This window comes from Bombina bombina, chromosome 2 (assembly GCF_027579735.1).
Source record: "Bombina bombina isolate aBomBom1 chromosome 2, aBomBom1.pri, whole genome shotgun sequence".
NCBI lineage: Eukaryota > Metazoa > Chordata > Amphibia > Anura > Bombinatoridae > Bombina > Bombina bombina.
Window position 1 is genome coordinate 845,701,892 of NC_069500.1, and position 11,939 is coordinate 845,713,830.

An 11,939-nucleotide genomic window follows, 5' to 3' on the forward strand; every position below is an offset into this window, starting at 1 on the left:
AGAGAGAGAGCAAAAGAGAAGGGGAGCGAGAGAGCAAAAGAGAGGGGGAGAGAGAGCAAAAGAGAGGGGGAGAGAGGGAGCAAAAGAGAGAGGGGAGAGAGAGCGCAAAAGAGAGGGGGAGAGAGGGGGAGAGAGACGCAAAAGAGAGGGGGGAGAGAGAGCGCAAAAGAGAGGGGAGAGAGAGAGCGCAAAAGAGAGGGGGAGAGAGAGAGCGCAAAAGAGAGGGGGAGAGAGCGCAAAAGAGAGGGGTAGAGAGAGAGAGCAAAAGAGAGGGGTAGAGAGAGAGAGCAAAAGAGAGGGGGAGCGAGAGAGCAAAAGAGAGGGAGAGAGAGAGTAAAAGAGAGGGGGAGAGAGAGCAAAAGAGAGGGGGGAGAGAGGGAGCAAAAGAGAGAGGGGAGAGAGAGCGCAAAAGAGAGGGGGGAGAGAGGGGGAGAGAGACGCAAAAGAGAGGGGGGAGAGAGAGCGCAAAGAGAGGGGGAGAGAGAGCGTAAAAGAGAGGGGGAGACAGAGAGAGCACAAAAGAGAGGGGGAGAGAGAGAGCGCAAAAGAGAGGGGGAGAGAGAGAGCGCAAAAGAGAGGGGGAGAGAGAGCGCAAAAGAGAGGGGGAGAGAGAGAGTGCAAAAGAGAGGGGGAGAGAGAGAGCGCAAAAGAGAGGGGGAGAAAGAGAGCACAAAAGAGAGGGGGAGCGAGAGAGCAAAAAAGAGGGGGAGCGAGAGCAAAAGAGAGGGGGAGAGAGAGCAAAAGAGAGGGGGAGAGAGGGAGCAAAAGAGAGAAGGAGAGAGAGCTCAAAAGAGAGGGGGGAGAGAGGGCAAAAGAGAGGGGGAGAGAGACGCAAAAGAGAAGGAGGAGAGAGAGCGCAAAAGAGAGGGGGCGAGAGAGAAAGCACAAAAGAGAGGGGGGAGAGAGAGAGCACAAAAGAGAGGGAGAGAGCGCAAAAGAGAGGGGGAGAGAGAGAGCACAAAAGAGAGGGGTAGAGAGAGCGCGCACAAGAGAGGGGGAGAGAGAGCGCAAAAGTGAGAACGCAAAAGAGAAGGGGGAGAGAGAACGTAAAAAAGAGGGGGGAGAGAGAGCGCAAAAGAGATGGGAAGAGCAAAAGAGAGGGGGGTGAGAAAGCAAATGAAAGGGGGAGAGAGAGCAAAAGAGAGGTGGAGAGAGAGCCAAATAGAGGGGGAGAGAGGGAGCAACAGAGAAAAGGAGAAAGAGAGAGCAAAAGAGAGGGGGAGAGAGCGCAAAAGAGGGAGAGAGCACAAAAGAGAGGGGGAGAGAGAGCAAAAGAGAGGGGGGAGAGAGAGGGGAGAGAGAGCAAAATAGAGGGGGGAGAGAGAGAGCAAAAGAGAGGTGGAGCGAGAGAGAGCAAAAGAGAGGTGGAGCGAGAGAGAACGCAAAAGAGAAGGGGAGAGAGTGCAAAAGAGAGGGGGAGAGAGCACAAAAGAGAGGGGGAGAGAGAGAGCAAGGGGTGGGACCGATGTACTGCAAAAAATGGCCCGTGTGAACGGGCATTAGGACTAGTAGTTATATAAAGTAATCACGTCACCTCCCAAGCGCATTTCTTCTAGAGAAAACAGACCCAGTTTGGCTAACCTCTCATCATAGCTTAAATTCCCTATTCCCATTATTACCTTTGTGGCCCTTCTCTGAGCTTTGTCTAAGTCTGCAAAGTCGTTTTTTTAGATTGTTCCCCAGAACTGCACTCCATACTCAAGGTGAGTATTTGTGTGTTTAATACCCATAAATGTATATGTGGCCCTTAAAGGAATCGGAAAGTCTAAATTAAACCTGCATGATTCTGATAGAGCATGTAATTTTTAGACACATTTAAATTCACTTCTATTTTCAAATGTGCTTTGTTCTCTTGGTATCCCTTGTTGTAAAAGAATACGCACATATTCTACAATAGTGGGAGCTGCTGCTAATTGGTGCCTGCACACATTTGTCTTTTGTGATTGGCTAACTAGATGTGCTCATTTTGCTGCCAGTAGGGCAATGCTGTTCATTTAGCAAAGGATAACAAGAGAATGAAGCAAATGTGATAATGGAAGTAAGTTGGAAAGTTGTTTAAAATTGTATGTTCTATCCAAATCATGAAAGAACATTTGGGGATTTCCTGTCCCTTTAAGGCATCTAAACAGGGCCGGATTGGCTGGCCGGGATGCCAGAACTTTTCCTGGTGGGCCGCTGCAGTGCAGGACCACATCATTTGGTAACCAGCTGAGCAAAGGGAAACCACATAGCGAGGTTTATGCGCATAGCGCATAATTTTGCTCAGTTCCTGGCATACAAGTTTAGTGGCTGCAGGTAGGGGTGCAGATCTGGGGCCTCATCAGCAGCACTGCCTGTATGAGGGAAGTAACTGTTAGCTGAATGAAAAGAAGGAGCCACTCCAGGCCATGTAGCAAAATAATCTATTTTTTAAAAACTTTTTTTTATTTTTCTAGTAATCCTGCCTAATTTTATGTTGCAATAATAAAATGTGTGTGTGTGACTGTGCGGTGTCTAGGGCACACTACCCGACCCGTGCTGCCTGTCTCCCCCCTCTCTATGGTACCTGCAGATTTCCCCCTGTGGTGCATGGATCCCCCTTTCTATGGTGTCTGTAGTCCTACCCTGTGGTGCAGAGATCCCCCTCTCTATGGTGTCTGTAGCGCTCCCCTGCAAAAAATTCTAGCTGCAGACTGGAGCTCTGCTCTAGACAGGAAACATGTGACCTCCACTCAAAGTTTTTTTTTTAATCAACTTTAATGTAACAAACAACGGGATACTGTAGTATGGCGGTAGGCATTTTCAGCTTGTACCCAGCGTGAATTAAGCTTGCTCATGCCTTCATTCACATCATTGTAAGCAATGGAAGAGCTAAAATGGGGTTAACATTTTGACCGTAAATGAATAAATAAAAAATACCAGTACAGGCCCAGAATAACTCGCTGACCCATGACAAAAAGTATACACGGATAAGGTTACCTGCCTTTCTGTCTGTCTGCCTGCCAGTCTGTCTGTACAAAAGATAATTATCTTTATTTCAAATTGACGTGTTTTTTAAGAAATTGCAAGATACAGTTGTTTCAATGAATATTGCCACTTTCAGGAGATATTACGCATGCATAGTTGTTTAAAAAAATAAAAGAAAGAAGCCTACCGCACTCGGTGTTCCCAGGCGGTCACCCATCCAGGTACTGTCCGGGCCCGACCCTTGTTAATTTCCGAGATCAGACGGGATCGGGTGCATTCAGAGTAGTATGGCGGTAGGCATTTTCTATTTGTACCCAGCGTGAATTAACCTTGCTCATGCCTTCATTCACAGCATTGTAAGCAGTGGAAGAGCTAAAATGGGGATAAAATTTTGATCGCAAATGAAAAAATAAAAATGCCAGTACAGGTCCAGAATAACTAACTCGCTGACCCATGACAAAAAGTATACACGGATAAGGTTACCTGCCTCTCTGTCTGCCTGCCTGCTAGTCTGTCTGTCTTTACAAAAGATAATTATCTTTATTTCAAATTGACGTGTTTTTTAAGGAATTGCAAGATACAGTTGTTTCAATGAATATTTCCACTTTCAGGAGATATTACGCATGCATAGTTGTTTTAAAAAATTAAAGCAAAAAGCCTACCTCACTCGGTGTTCCCAGGTTGCCATCCATCCAGGTACTGTCCGGGCCCGACCCTGCTTAACTTCCGAGATCAGACGGGATTGGTTGCATTCAGAGTAGTATGGCGGTAGGCATTTTCTGCTTGTACCCAGCATGAATTAAGCTTGCTCATGCCTTCATTCACAGCATTGAAAGTAGTGGAAGAGCTAAAATGGGGATAACATTTTAACCCAAATGAATAAATAAAAAATGCCAGTACAGGCCCAGAATAACTCGGTGACCCATGACAAAAAGTATACACGGTAAGGTTACCTGCCTCTCTGTCTGTCTGCCTGCCAGTCTGTCTGTCTTTACAAAAGATAAATATCTTTATTTGATATTGACGTGTTTTTTAAGGAATTGCAAGATACAATTGTTTCAATGAATATCGCAACTTTCAGGAGATATTACGCATGCATAGTTGTTTTAAAAAAATCAAAGAAAAAGCCTACCTCACTCAGTGTTCTCAGGCGGTCACCCATCCAGGTACTGTCCGGCCTGACCCTGCTTAACTTCCAAGATCAGACGGGATTGGGTGCATTCAGTGTAGTATGGCGGTAGGCATTTTCTGTTTGTACAAAGCGTGAATTAAGCTTGCTCATGCCTTCATTCACAGCATTGTAAGCAGTGGAAGAGCTAAAATGGGGATAAAATTTTAACCCAAATGAATAAATAAAAAATGCCAGTACAGGCCCAGAATAACTCGCTGTCCCATGACAAAAAGGCCTCTCTGTCTGCCTGCCTGCCAGTCTGTTTGTCTTTACAAAAGATAATTATCTTTATTTCAAATGGACGTGTTTTTTAAGGAATTGCAAGATACAATTGTTTCAATGAATATCGCCACTTTCAGGAGATATTACGCATGCATAGTTGTTTTAAAAAAATCAAAGAGAAAGCCTACCTCACTCAGTGTTCTCAGGCGGTCACCCATCCAGGTACTGTCCGGCCTGACCCTGCTTAACTTCCAAGATCAGACGGGATTGGGTGCATTCAGTGTAGTATGGCGGTAGGCATTTTCTGTTTGTACAAAGCGTGAATTAAGCTTGCTCATGCCTTCATTCACAGCATTGTAAGCAGTGGAAGAGCTAAAATGGGGATAAAATTTTCACCCAAATGAATAAATAAAAAATGCCAGTACAGGCCCAGAATAACTCGCTGTCCCATGACAAAAAGGCCTCTCTGTCTGCCTGCCTGCCAGTCTGTTTGTCTTTACAAAAGATAATTATCTTTATTTCAAATGGACGTGTTTTTTAAGGAATTGCAAGATACAATTGTTTCAATGAATATCGCCACTTTCAGGAGATATTACTCATGCATAGTTGTTTTAACAAATCAAAGAAAAGATCCTACCGGACTCAGTGTTCCCAGGCAGTCACACATCCAGGTAATGTCCGGGCCTGACCCTGGTTAATTTCCGAGATCAGACAGGATCGGGTGCATTCAGAGTAGTATGGCGGTAGGCATTTTCTATTTGTACCCAGCGTGAATTAAGCTTGCTCATGCCTTCATTCACAGCATTGTAAGCAGAGGAGGAGCTAAAATGGGGAAAAAAGTTTGACCGCAAATGAATAAATAAAACATGCCAGTACAGGCCCAGAATAACTCGCTGTCCCATGACAAAAAGTATGCACTGATAAGGTTACGTGCCTCTCTGTCTGTCTGCCTGCCTGCCAGTCTGTCTGTCTTTACAAAAGATAATTATCTTTATTTCAAATTGACGTGTTTTTTAAGGAATTGCAAGATACAGTTGTTTCAAAGAATATCGCCACTTTCAGGAGATATTACGCATGCATAGTTGTTTTAAAAAATCTAAAGAAAAATCGAAGAAAAAAGCCTACCGCACTCGGTGTTCCAGTTTTAAACAACTGTATTTCTATTGTTCAATTTGCCTCATTCTATTGATATCCTTTGTTGAAAAGCATATCTAAATATGCTCAGTGGCTACTGATTGATAACTGTATGTAAATGTATCTAAAGAATGAAGCAAATTAAATAATGGTAGTAAATTGGAATGTTGTTTAAAATTGTATTCTCTATCAGAATTGTGAAAGAAAACATTTTGGATTTCATGTCCTTTAAGTCTAGCATAGAGTAGTATTATAATGAGGAATTGCAACATAGGGTTATTTAGATCTGATTCCTCAGTATCTCTAGCTTTAAATCAGGTGAAATACAAATGTAGGGCCCGATCCGATATGCAGCGTCGCCCGCAAAAGCCGGCGACGCCAAATTTTGCACTGGTTTGGTATCCTATATACGGCGTAACATAGAAGTTACGCTCGTATATTTCACCCTTCGGCCGTAGTTTTTTGACCCATAGACTGGTATAGAAAAGCCGCGCAGTTTGGTATCCAATATACAGCGTAAGGACTTACGTGGTGAAAATGGAGAAATCTTACTCCATTTTCACCTCGCCACAAAATGCAGGCGTAGTAAGCCTTACGCTGAGTATTGGAGCCCCATAACTTCCTAAACTGCCTGCAAAATAAAACCTAACACCTAACGCATGCGCAATGTCTATCTACCTGTCAACCACAATCCCCCACCACAATACCTAATAAAGTGTTTAACCCCTAAACCGCCGCTCCCGGACCCCGCCGCCACCTACATTAAATGTATTACCCCCTAATCTGACCCCCCTACACCGCCGCCACCTATATTAAATATATTAACCCCTAATCTAATCCCCCTACACCCCCCCACCTATATTAAATATATTAACCCCTAATCTAATCCCCCTACACGTCCTCCACCTATATTAAATGTATTACTCCCTGATCTGACCCCCCTACACCGCCGCCACCTATATTAAATGTATTAACCCCTAATCTAATCCCCCTACACCACCGCCACCTATATTATATGTATTACCCCCTAAAATGACCCCCCTACACCGCCGCCACCTATATTATATGTATTACCCCCTAATCTGACCCCTCTATACTGCCGCCACCTATATTAACTATATTAACCCCTAATCTGAGCCCCCTACACCGCCACTACCTATATTAACTATATTAACCCCTAATCTGAGCCCCCTACACCGCCGCCACCTATATTAACCCCTAATCTGAGCCCCCTACACCGCCGCCACCTATATTAACTATATTACCCCCTAAACCTAAGTCTAACCCTTAAACCCCCTAACTTATTATTATTATTTCAATAAATCTAAATAATATTAATATTATTAACTAAATTATTCCTATTTAAAACTAAATACTTACCTTTAAAATAAAACCCTAAGATAGCTACAATATAATTAATAATTACATTGTAGCTATTTTAGGGTTTATATTTATTTTACAAGTAACTTTGTATTTATTTTAACTAGGTACAATAGCTATTAAATAGTTAATAACTATTTAATAGCTACCTAGTTAAAATAATTACAAAATTACCTGTAAAATAAATCCTAACCTAAGTTACAAATACACCTAACACTACACTATCATTAAATTAATTAAATAAACTACAATTATCTAAACTAAAATGCAATTAAATAAACTAAACTAAATTACAAAAACAAACAAACAAACACTAAATTACAAAAAATAAAAAAATATTACAAGCATTTTAAGCTAATTACACCTAATCTAAACCCCCTAATAAAAAAAAGCCCCCCAAAATAATAAAATTTCCCTACCCTAAACTAAATTACAAAAGTAATCAGCTCTATTACCAGCCCTTAAAAGGGCCTTTTGCGGGGCATTGCCCTAAAGTAATCAGCTCTTTTACCTGTAAAAAAAAGAACAACCCCCCCCACATTACAACCCACCACCCACACACCCCTACTCTAAAACCCACCCGATCCCCCGTTAAAAAAACCTAAGTCTAACCCCCAAGTGGTCCTTACCTGTCCTGAAGACCGGCGGAGAAGGTCCTGTTCCAGGCGGAGAAGTCTTCTTCCAAGCGGCGACCTCTTCTTCTTCCAGGATCCAGCTGGCGCGGAGCGGAGGAGTTGAAGACCGATGACCGCGGAGCTGAAGACCGTCGACTCTGGAACTAAAGACCAGCCAGGCTGGAACTGAAGATCGGCGACGCTGGAACTGAAGACTTCGGAGCCATGGAGCGTGGAGGATCCTCTTCATACGATCTCTGCCGTACACTGAATAGGAATTCAAGGTACGCGATTAAAAATGGCGTCCCTTGAATTCCTATTGGCTGATTTGAGCCTTCAAATTCAAATCAGTCAATCGGATGAGAGCTACTGTAATTCTATTGGCTGATTTGAATAGCCAATAGAATAATAGCTACTGTAATTTCCGGATTACTCCTTTGAATACTACATTGTTTATTACCCCCTAACTTAACCCCAATTAAAATACACTGAAATAAAATGACAAATATATTAATTACCTTAAAAAAATAATACAAAATTCCAAAAATAAAAAAACCTAATATTACAAAATATGACAAGCAAAAGGAAATCTTGGTAACTATTGTGTGATTGGAGGAAGGTAGAATGGGAATCTAGAAGAGGGGGTCAGCTTGGAGGGAAAAAATAGGGGTTAGGAATGGAGGAGCAGTCTGGCTAGAGATGAAAAACTGCATACCCAATCAGACTACACCACCCAATTCATTTCCTGCCTTAGCCCAGCATGACTACTCCCACAGCCACAAATTTTAACTCCACTAGCCCCTCTTTTTTCCTAATGAGCCCTCTCATTCCAGGCTCCACACCATCACATTTTTATCCTGCTTCCTAACTCAGTTCCTCCTGCTTCTATCCAGTCTACTCAAACAACTCTTCCTTCTGGATGCACATTCTATTCTCCCTTCCTACCCAACCCCCCCAGACTACTCACACCCTTAACAGACCCACTCCGACGTCACCTAGCCAGACTATTGCCCCACATTCCCACCCCACTTCCAAATCCACATCCTTTCTTCCCTAATCACACACCACCCAGACTTCTCCCACCCTTGTCGCACATCCATATACTAATCCCATCATGTTTTGCATATCACAGGATCATATTCCAGAATAATCCCATACCCACTTCAGCACACTACTTTCAGGAGAACCACTAGCACATTATTTCCAGGAGAATCACTGGAAGTCACTCTGTAAGTAGTGTTTGCAGTGTGGATTTGAACCACTGACTGAGTGCTTTCTAGCACAAGAACTTACCCCAGCAGCTACCTAGCAACTAACTGTGATATGACATTGGAAATAATAGTTACTGTCGTTTTTATACCAGCTCACAAATCTATGGTGGCTTAGTGGGTTAAATAGAAACCTTGTAAATACACGGCTGAGAGTGTTAGTCCTGCTGGGGGAACAGGGCTATTGTAGTGTATTGCATTCTAGGGACATATCACACCTAGATAAATAGTCATTTTATTTCCTGAAAGCAACTCACTGCTTATATACTATCGCTTCAAATATTGGTCTAAATGTAGAAAAACAATGGATGCAGATCCTGTCTTCCTTTGGCATTGCAAACCATTGTGGCTCAAGTACTTATATACTTTTACTTGCTTTAATGTTCTAAATTGGTCAAAGTAATGGGTAAAAGTCCTGCAAACTCCTGACAGGGTGTGCCATTGTGGTTGAGTGGTTTCTTCTTCCAAGCAAGTTGTTGTGCGTTTGATTCCAGCTATTGGTGCTAGACCATGGCCTGTTTTATTTAAGACTACCAATTGCTTGTATGTTAAAAAAGGTCAAACAATAAAAAGGACATTTGTGCGTTGATGCAATAAGGGTAAAAAAACAAAACAAAACAAAAGATCCTCTGGCACTGTGTTGTGCAAATGGAGTTTTTTTGTTTATTTGTTTTTATTAAAGCTAGAAGAATGTCTTTGGGTGGCAAAGCTAGGGTGCTCTATAATCCTTAAAAGGATAGGAAAGTCAAAATGAAATGTACATGATTCTGATAGAGATTGTCATTTTAATAGACTTTTAAATTCACTTCTATTTTCAAATGTGCTTTGTTCTCTTGGTACCCCTTGTTGAAAAGGAATACGCACATATTCTACACTAGTGGGCGCTGCTGCTAATTGGTGCCTGCACACAATTGTCTTTTGTAATTGGCTGACTAGATGTGTTCATCTTGCTGCCAGTAGTGCAATGCGGTTCCTTCAGCAAAGGTTTTCAAGAGAACAAAACAAATTTGATAATGGACAGCTCGTTATCAAATGTGACCAGAAGGACATGCAACGTAAGAAATGGAAGCTGTAGCCAAGTTTAAACTCACAAACGTTGGATTGTGACGCAGTTGTCCTAACCACTGAGCCGCAACAACCCCAAAGATTGAGGGCTTGCTGGGCCACTATCAATTATTTTGCTGCTTTTACTCCAGCAATGCAATAAACGGTAAATACAGTAAGTAGCAAAGAGTCCAGTTGACTAAAAGAAAAAAAGACATTTGCTAAAATACAATTCCACTACTAAACTACCAACTGTAGACAGGCAGATCACCATGCAGAAACATAATTTATGCTTACCTGATAAATTTATTTCTCTTGTGGTGTATCCAGTCCACGGATCATCCATTACTTGTGGGATATTCTCTTTCCCAACAGGAAGTTGCAAGAGGACACCCACAGCAGAGCTGTCTATATAGCTCCTCCCCTAACTGCCATATCCAGTCATTCGACCGAAGACAAGCAAGAGAAAGGAGAAACCATAGGGTGCAGTGGTGACTGTAGTTTAAAGTTAAAAAATACCTGCCTTAAAATGACAGGGCGGGCCGTGGACTGGATACACCACAAGAGAAATAAATTTATCAGGTAAGCATAAATTATGTTTTCTCTTGTAAGGTGTATCCAGTCCACGGATCATCCATTACTTGTGGGATACCAATACCAAAGCTAAAGTACACGGATGAAGGGAGGGACAAGGCAGGTACTTAAACGGAAGGTACCACTGCCTGTAAAACCTTTCTCCCAAAAATAGCCTCCGAAGAAGCAAAAGTATCAAATTTGTAGAATTTTGAAAAAGTATGAAGCAAAGACCAAGTCGCCGCCTTGCAAATCTGTTCAACAGAAGCCTCATTTTTAAAGGCCCATGTGGAAGCCACAGCTCTAGTAGAATGAGCTGTAATCCTCTCAGGAGGCTGCTGGCCAGCAGTCTCATAAGCTAAGCATATTATACTTCTTAGCCAAAGTGAAAGAGAAGTTGCCGAAGCCCTTTGGCCTTTCCTCTGTCCAGAGTAAACAACAAACAAAGCAGATGTTTGACGAAAAACTTTAGTAGCTTGTAAATAATACTTTAAAGCACGAACCACGTCAAGATTGTGTAATAGACGTTCCTTCTTTGAAGAAGGATTAGGACACAATGATGGAGCAACATTCTCCTGATTGATATTCTTATTAGATACCACCTTAGGTAAAAACCCAGGTTTGGTACGCAAGACTACCTTATCTGCATGGAAGATCAGATAAGGGGAATCACATTGTAAGGCAGATAACTCGGAAACTCTACGAGCCGAGGAAATAGCTACCAAAAATAGAACTTTCCAAGATAAAAGCTTGATATCTATGGAATGAAGAGGTTCAAACGGAACCCCTTGAAGAACTTTAAGAACCAAGTTTAAACTCCATGGTGGAGCAACAGGTTTAAACACAGGCTTGATTCTAACTAAAGCCTGACAAAATGCCTGAACGTCTGGAACATCCGCCAGACGCTTGTGCAAAAGAATAGACAGAGCAGAAATCTGTCCCTTTAAGGAACTAGCTGACAAGCCTTTTTCCAATCCTTCTTGGATAAAAAATAATATCCTGGGAATCCTGACTTTACTCCACGAGTAACCCTTGGATTCACACCAATAAAGATATTTACGCCATATCTTATGATAGATTTTCCTGGTGACAGGCTTTCGTGCCTGAATTAAGGTATCAATGACTGACTCAGAGAAGCCACGCTTTGATAAAATCAAGCGTTCAATCTCAAGGCAGTCAGTCTCAGAGAAATTAGATTTGGATGGTTGAAAGGACCCTGAAGTAGAAGGTCCTGTCTCAGCGGCAGAGTCCATGGTGGAAAGGATGACATGTCCACCAGATCTGCATACCAAGTCCTGCGTGGCCACGCAGGTGCTATCAAGATCACCGATGCTCTCTCCTGCTTGATTTTGGCAATCAGACGAGGGAGCAGAGGAAATGGTGGAAACACATAAGCCAGGTTGAAGGACCAAGGTGCTGCTAGAGCATCTATCAGCGTCGCCTTGGGGTCCCTGGACCTGGAACTGTAACAAGGAAGTTTGGCATTCTGGCGAGACACCATGAGATCCAGTTCTGGTTTGCCCCAACGATGAATCAATTGTGCAAACACCTCCGGATGGAGTTCCCACTCCCCCGGATGAAAAGTCT

At 42.6% G+C, this 11,939-nt stretch overlaps 4 pseudogenes; all 4 read right to left on the reverse strand.

Moving 5' to 3' along the window:
- Positions 1–3,126: 3,126 nt before the first annotated feature.
- LOC128650815 (uncharacterized) lies at positions 3,127–3,245 on the reverse strand (annotated as a pseudogene).
- Positions 3,246–3,601: 356 nt separating this feature from the next.
- On the reverse strand, positions 3,602–3,720 carry LOC128651033 (uncharacterized; annotated as a pseudogene).
- A 351-nt stretch (positions 3,721–4,071) lies between these two features.
- Positions 4,072–4,189, reverse strand: LOC128650904 (uncharacterized; annotated as a pseudogene).
- A 331-nt stretch (positions 4,190–4,520) lies between these two features.
- Positions 4,521–4,638, reverse strand: LOC128650905 (uncharacterized; annotated as a pseudogene).
- Between the last annotated feature and the right edge of the window lie 7,301 nt (positions 4,639–11,939).